The sequence below is a fragment of the Branchiostoma floridae genome, chromosome 6 (genome assembly GCF_000003815.2).
Source record: "Branchiostoma floridae strain S238N-H82 chromosome 6, Bfl_VNyyK, whole genome shotgun sequence".
NCBI classification, from domain to species: Eukaryota; Metazoa; Chordata; class Leptocardii; order Amphioxiformes; family Branchiostomatidae; genus Branchiostoma; species Branchiostoma floridae.
The window spans coordinates 26642295-26648335 of NC_049984.1; the positions used below are offsets into that span (position 1 = coordinate 26642295).

Sequence of the window (6041 nt, forward strand, 5' to 3'; positions counted from 1 at the left end):
GTATCCCAGGTTTCGCGCAGGCGCAGTACGTTCCGGTGACGTGCTGGGGCCATGAACTATAAGGTCTCAGAACACAGTTTTTCGGGTATGGGGATTTACATGGTTAAGGACCCCAAAGTGAGGTGGTTCGACGACTCAAAACCTATAGTAGGGTGCAGATACAATTCACAAGAATTTAGTATGTTGAAGTTGAGGGTACAAGCTACAAAATATCTGAAGATGAGCATAGATTTGCCGGCTCGTTTTTCTATAACAGACACTTTGATTTGACCCCCAGCGGAGGTCATGGAACTGCAGGCGGCGAACAGGAAGTGCCGGTAACATATCAAGGCGCAAATTCCCGCCGGCCGAAAAAGCGACGTAATCCAACTTATACAGTATGAACGCCGATGTATTCCTCTACTATTCACCACAGATTCCACCTCGCTGTCGTGCACGGAAGAATAAATACGGCCTTTGCAAGTACCGCGATGCACTATTTTAACCCGAACTACTTTTGGGGACGGGGGTCGCGGATAATTACTGTGTTATGAGACCTTAAGCCAACTTGACCTTGGATTTCTTTACGTTCATACAATAAAACTAGTCAAGATACAAAACCGTACCAAATTTTAGAGCAGAAATCCAAATGGTTCCTGAGATATGGCCAACTTTGCACTTTGGCGCCTAGCACAGGTGTCGGCACTGTACAAGGACTATCTGAGGGGCCGCTTATTGGTCTCATTATCTCAACAAACTTGATATTCTGGTTGACTTTTTCTGTTATAAGGAGCTTGACAGACCACATTCTACCGTTCTGAGTGATTGGGGTTGGGGGTTTGTCTTTTTTAGGGCGGAAAAAGGGGGGGGGGAGTCGAGCGGGCTTTAGACCGCACTAAGTCCTATACTTAAGCATAGGGAACGGTCTAGGCGGCCGTTGCCATGGTAACGGCGGGTCAGACGGTAACGAAAATGTTACAGTTCAAGTCAGCCGAGGTCAATTACCAACATATCGGTCAAATTTAATGTGCTTGTCCGTCCCTGGGGAATTCACGCTGTGGATGAAGGTCTCAGAACACAGTTTTTCGGGTATGGGGATTTACATGGTTAAGGACCCCAAAGTGAGGTGGTTCGACGACTCAAAACCTATAGTAGGGTGCAGATACAATTCACAAGAATTTAGTATGTTGAAGTTGAGGGTACAAGCTACAAAATATCTGAAGATGAGCATAGATTTGCCGGCTCGTTTTTCTATAACAGACACTTTGATTTGACCCCCAGCGGAGGTCATGGAACTGCAGGCGGCGAACAGGAAGTGCCGGTAACATATCAAGGCGCAAATTCCCGCCGGCCGAAAAAGCGACGTAATCCAACTTATACAGTATGAACGCCGATGTATTCCTCTACTATTCACCACAGATTCCACCTCGCTGTCGTGCACGGAAGAATAAATACGGCCTTTGCAAGTACCGCGATGCACTATTTTAACCCGAACTACTTTTGGGGACGGGGGTCGCGGATAATTACTGTGTTATGAGACCTTAACGTATCACGTGGCATTCTGGTAATCCTACACGCACACCTGGACCGTTCCATTGTATGGTGGGAGGATTGGAATCAATGTCATTTGCGCACAGGCAATGGCGCATTCTCAGTCTTTTCTTTTGCTATTCATATTTCAGCCATACCATAGGTGGGGGCCCCAAAGCCCTTTTCCGTAGAGCGTAATCGGCGGTTTTAATTCTACGTACTCCGTAGCGGGACCGCTCGAATTCAACGTAGAGCGTAATCGGTGCATTTTGCGTCGAGCGATATTGGCCCCTTTAATTTAACGTATTACGTAGAAGCTAACCGGATTTTACCGTAAAACGTAATTCATATTAATTTTTCGTCAAGCGTAATCAAAGTTTCATTAAACTTAACTAGTCTACCGGCAAATTTTACCCGCGAAAATGCTGGAAATTGCGTTTCAAAGGGTCCAGATTTCAAAATTTCGCCGGACATTCCTTGCTATGGCTCAACACTTCGGCACTGGACATGGTGAAAATATGTTGCGGGAGCGTCGTCCCCCAACTAGTAGAAATCTTTTTACCGACCTTAGCTTAGTTAACAAGCAAAATGTGCCCCTTAAATGCAAGAAATGGCATTTCAGAGGGTCGAGATTTCAATTTTTCTCCGGGCGCCGGGCGGCCCTTGCCAAGGCTTGCGACGGCTTGGGCCTAGCCTCCGGCGCTTACGACTCTCAGGCGCTCGTCGCCCTCAAAGACGTTTCTCTGACAGAAATGTCATTACATTGAGCATATGGTCTGCCAGCAAAATTTGTCCCTCAAAATGCAGGAAATGGTGTTTCAGAGGGTAAAAATTTCCAAATTTTCCCGTACCTACCTTGCGACTGTTCGTGCATTCGGCACTCGAAATCTGAAAATGATGTTTGGGGGCGTTGCCCAGCTTAAAGCTAAAACCATGTGAATTTCTGATTGGATGCTATTTAACTTAGCTTAGTCTGTGAGCAAAATTTGCCCTTCAAAATGCTTAAAATGGCGTTTCAGAGGGTCAAGATTTCACAATATTCCCGGGGGAGCATGCCCCCGGACGCCCTAGGATTGTCGTGCCTCCGCTTTCGGTGCTACAAGTGCTGAAAATTACGTCACATAAGAAATTTGCTGTCGCCGCCTTTGGCCAGCAAGACGTCTTTAAGAAGTTAAGTTTTAATCTTATTGATGGAATTATCAGTTTTGTTTAGATCTCATCTTCACATGTTCTGCCGTCGGCGGAGTTCAGCCAAAAGACAATAAATATTTGCATAATGCATTATGAAATTTCGTAATTTAGCGTAGAGCGTAATGAAGCGTCCATAATTTAGCGTATTACGTAGCCGGCCCTCCCGAATTTAGCGTAGAGCGTTGTCGGTACCCCCCCTTAGGGGCCCTCGGTATAGGACGAAATTGTATTCGTAATGTTCCCTCTTTTTTCTCCTGCCAAATCTCAAAACACGTTCTCTCCGTCGTTCCTGGACCGAATGACCTGAAATTTGGCACAAGTGTACAGTGGGCCAATAGCCAGATGTGTTTTTTCTTCCATTTTTATATTTCAGCCATACATAGTATGGTGAAATATATTGTATTCGTAATGTTTCTTCTTTCTTTCTTTCTTCTTCTTCTTCTTTCTCCTGTCAAATCTTCAAAGTGATTCATCTCCGCCGTTCCTGGACCGAATGATCTGAAATTTGGCACAGGGGTAGAATGGGCCAATACCTTGATGCTTTTTTCTCAGTTTTTTCATATCTACCTCTAAAATGATTTTATTGAGATTTTTTGGTCAATTTTAGACCAAAACTGTATATTTTGGCCCCTGTACCCTGGTATTACAACCAAATGAGCTGAAATTTGACAGAGATGTGCCTTGATAATGCCCCCATATAAATTCGATAACACTTTTGGTGTACAGTACAACAAAATGCTTATTTTTGCGATTTTTTGACCAATTTTTGACCAAAAAAGGACACTTTTGGCCCCTGTACCCTGGTATTACAACCAAATGAGCTGAAATTTGACAGAGATGTGCCTTGATAATGCCCCCATATAAATTCAATAACACTTTTGGTGTACAGTTCAACAAAATGCTTATTTTTGCGATTTTTTGACCAATTTTTGACCAAAAAAGGACACTTTTGGCTCCTGTACCTTGGTATTGCAACCGAATGAACTGAAATTTGACACAGATGTGCCTTGATAATCCCTTCATATAAATTCAATAACACTTTTGGTGTACAGTGCAACAAAATGCTTATTTTTGCGATTTTTGGCCAATTTTTGACCAAAAAAGGACACTTTTGGCTCCTGTTCCCTGGTATTACAATTAAATGACCTGAAATTTGGTATAGATAGGCATTATATACTTGGTAACAAGATTCAAGTAAATTTTTTGACATAAACAACTTTAAAATGATTAATTTTGGCACTTTTCTGAGGGGAAATTTGTTTTCTTTTGGCCTCCTGACGTGACCTTCCGTGACCCCGCACAGAGCCACACCTGTGCGCGTCAGCCGGCGAGTTAATTGAATCAAAGACCTAGCCAATCAGCGAAGAGGAGGCCAAAGGCTAATTAATATTCATAAGCGGGGCCTCATGATCCCGTATATAGCAGTGTTCCTGCCAGGGGGAGCGAAGCCCGCCTAAGGCTCTCGCATTTTAGACTATTCAGAAGGCTTTATATTGTATCAGTTCTTAGGGGCATATCTATGATAATCGCAGCAGTCACTTAACTTCTCTTCAGGAGTTTAGCGTAACACTATTTCAGGTCAAACCGTCAAAGGCAAATAAAAACAAACTTTAACGTTACTGAGTTCAACAGTACTTATAACTTGTTATCCGAAGTTGAAACGCTAGCGATGGTATTTTCGCTGCGCTGTTAGCTCCGTGCGACTGTTGTTGACGGTCTTATAACGGAATATTTTGCACCCCTGTACCCTGGTATGAGTAACATTTGGTATAGATAGGCATAAGATAGTCGGTAAAATGATCCAAGTAAAATTTTTGGCATAAAGTACTGTAAAAGGCTTAATTACAGCACTTTTTTTTTAGGGGAAATTGGTTTTCTTTCGTTCTCCATGCCATGACCTTTCGGACGTTCACCCCACAGAGCCGACATCTGCACCTGCGTCTAGCCGGCAGGAAGAGTTAATTCAATTAATGGTTCAGCCAATCAGCGAAGAGGAAAGCGAAGGCTAATTAATATTCATAAGCGGGACCACACAATACGTTAACTTGAAGACTCAGGCCGTACAGAGCACGTCACCGGAACGTACTGCGCCTGCGCGAAACCTGGGATACCAGCTGGCTCAGCTGGCTGTGTTTATGGCGCCTGAAATCGTGTCTGGAGAACGTTTCAACATATTTTTTTGCTTGACAAATTGTAAGATGAGGAAAACTCTGTGTCGTAACCGGGCAGGAGACTTCACTGGTTTCTAAGGTATGTGTATGAAGACATTCGATTGGATTTTGATGAAACTACCGACCGTAAAATGGGCGTGCTTCGGTACGATTACACGTGGGGGAGGGCGTACGAGGATTTGGCCTATGCCTTTCACCAGTTTCAGGTACACTGTGGTTCCTTTTGTCTTGCTATTGATAGCAATCACCGTGCACCGTGCCAACAGACGGGGTGTAGAAGGAGAATCCTTGTGACAAGAGCTGGAATTGTATAATTTTTCGAAGTTTGGCTTCATATTAGAGGGTTTGTGTATGTTCATCCAGGCTACGATTAGAAAGATTGTCACACGGTAACGTCAGCTCAGCAAAATTGTGTTTATTTTGCACATGTGCCATGTTAAAGACGGAAGAGTGCTCTCTTTGCAAGAATTTCTACATTATTTACACATAGCAATATTGATTCTTCCTTATGTAACATTACACATAGCAATATCGATTCTTTACAGATTCTTCACTGTTTTTATCAGTTGCAGAGTACAATGCTTGTTAAGCTGGGTTTGAAAAGTTGCATACCAAGACTAAGAGATGTAAAATCTAACAAAATACTTTGACAAGTAAACACCAAAGGCTTCTATATCTATTATAATATACAATGTAACGTTATACTAGGTAGTATATGTTCCAGGGTTCTTCAAGAAATTAACAGAAAGTACTGGGCAATCACAGCTTGTTGTGTCGCTAAAATATGACAGACCCTGCCAAATAATGTAGACGGGGCTGGGTAACATGGTTACAAACGTGTACATACTACATGTACAAACATTTTACATGCTCCACTTTCCCTTTTATATCAGCAAAAACTTTATTGTAAACAACAACTTTGAAAGGCAACGTTCGGTTATACAACAATGTATATGAAATGTATGGCATGCTTGTTCTTTGTCAACAGATGTGTATACTGAGTCATACTCATAGCAAGGAGGTCCTTGGTCATAGGTAACCAAGCGTCCAGTTCAGCCAAGACGACCATGTGAGTAGCAGGTGAGTATCTGGGCCATGTTGAAGAGCCTGAGAAACAAAGGACAATAGAATTAAGTGTGGAGTGCAAGTCAAGGTCTCACTCACTGTTTG

At 43.0% G+C, this 6041-nt stretch overlaps 1 long non-coding RNA gene across 1 annotated transcript in view; it reads left to right on the forward strand.

Annotated features, from left to right (window-relative positions):
• The first annotated feature begins 4776 nt into the window (after window positions 1–4776).
• The window catches only part of LOC118418665, a 2484-nt gene continuing 1219 nt past the window's right edge, over window positions 4777–6041 (forward strand). The window contains exons 1-2 of the long non-coding RNA XR_004831489.1: window positions 4777–4950; window positions 5860–5951. This is a non-coding gene — a long non-coding RNA (uncharacterized LOC118418665). The remainder of the gene's footprint in view (window positions 4951–5859; window positions 5952–6041) is intronic.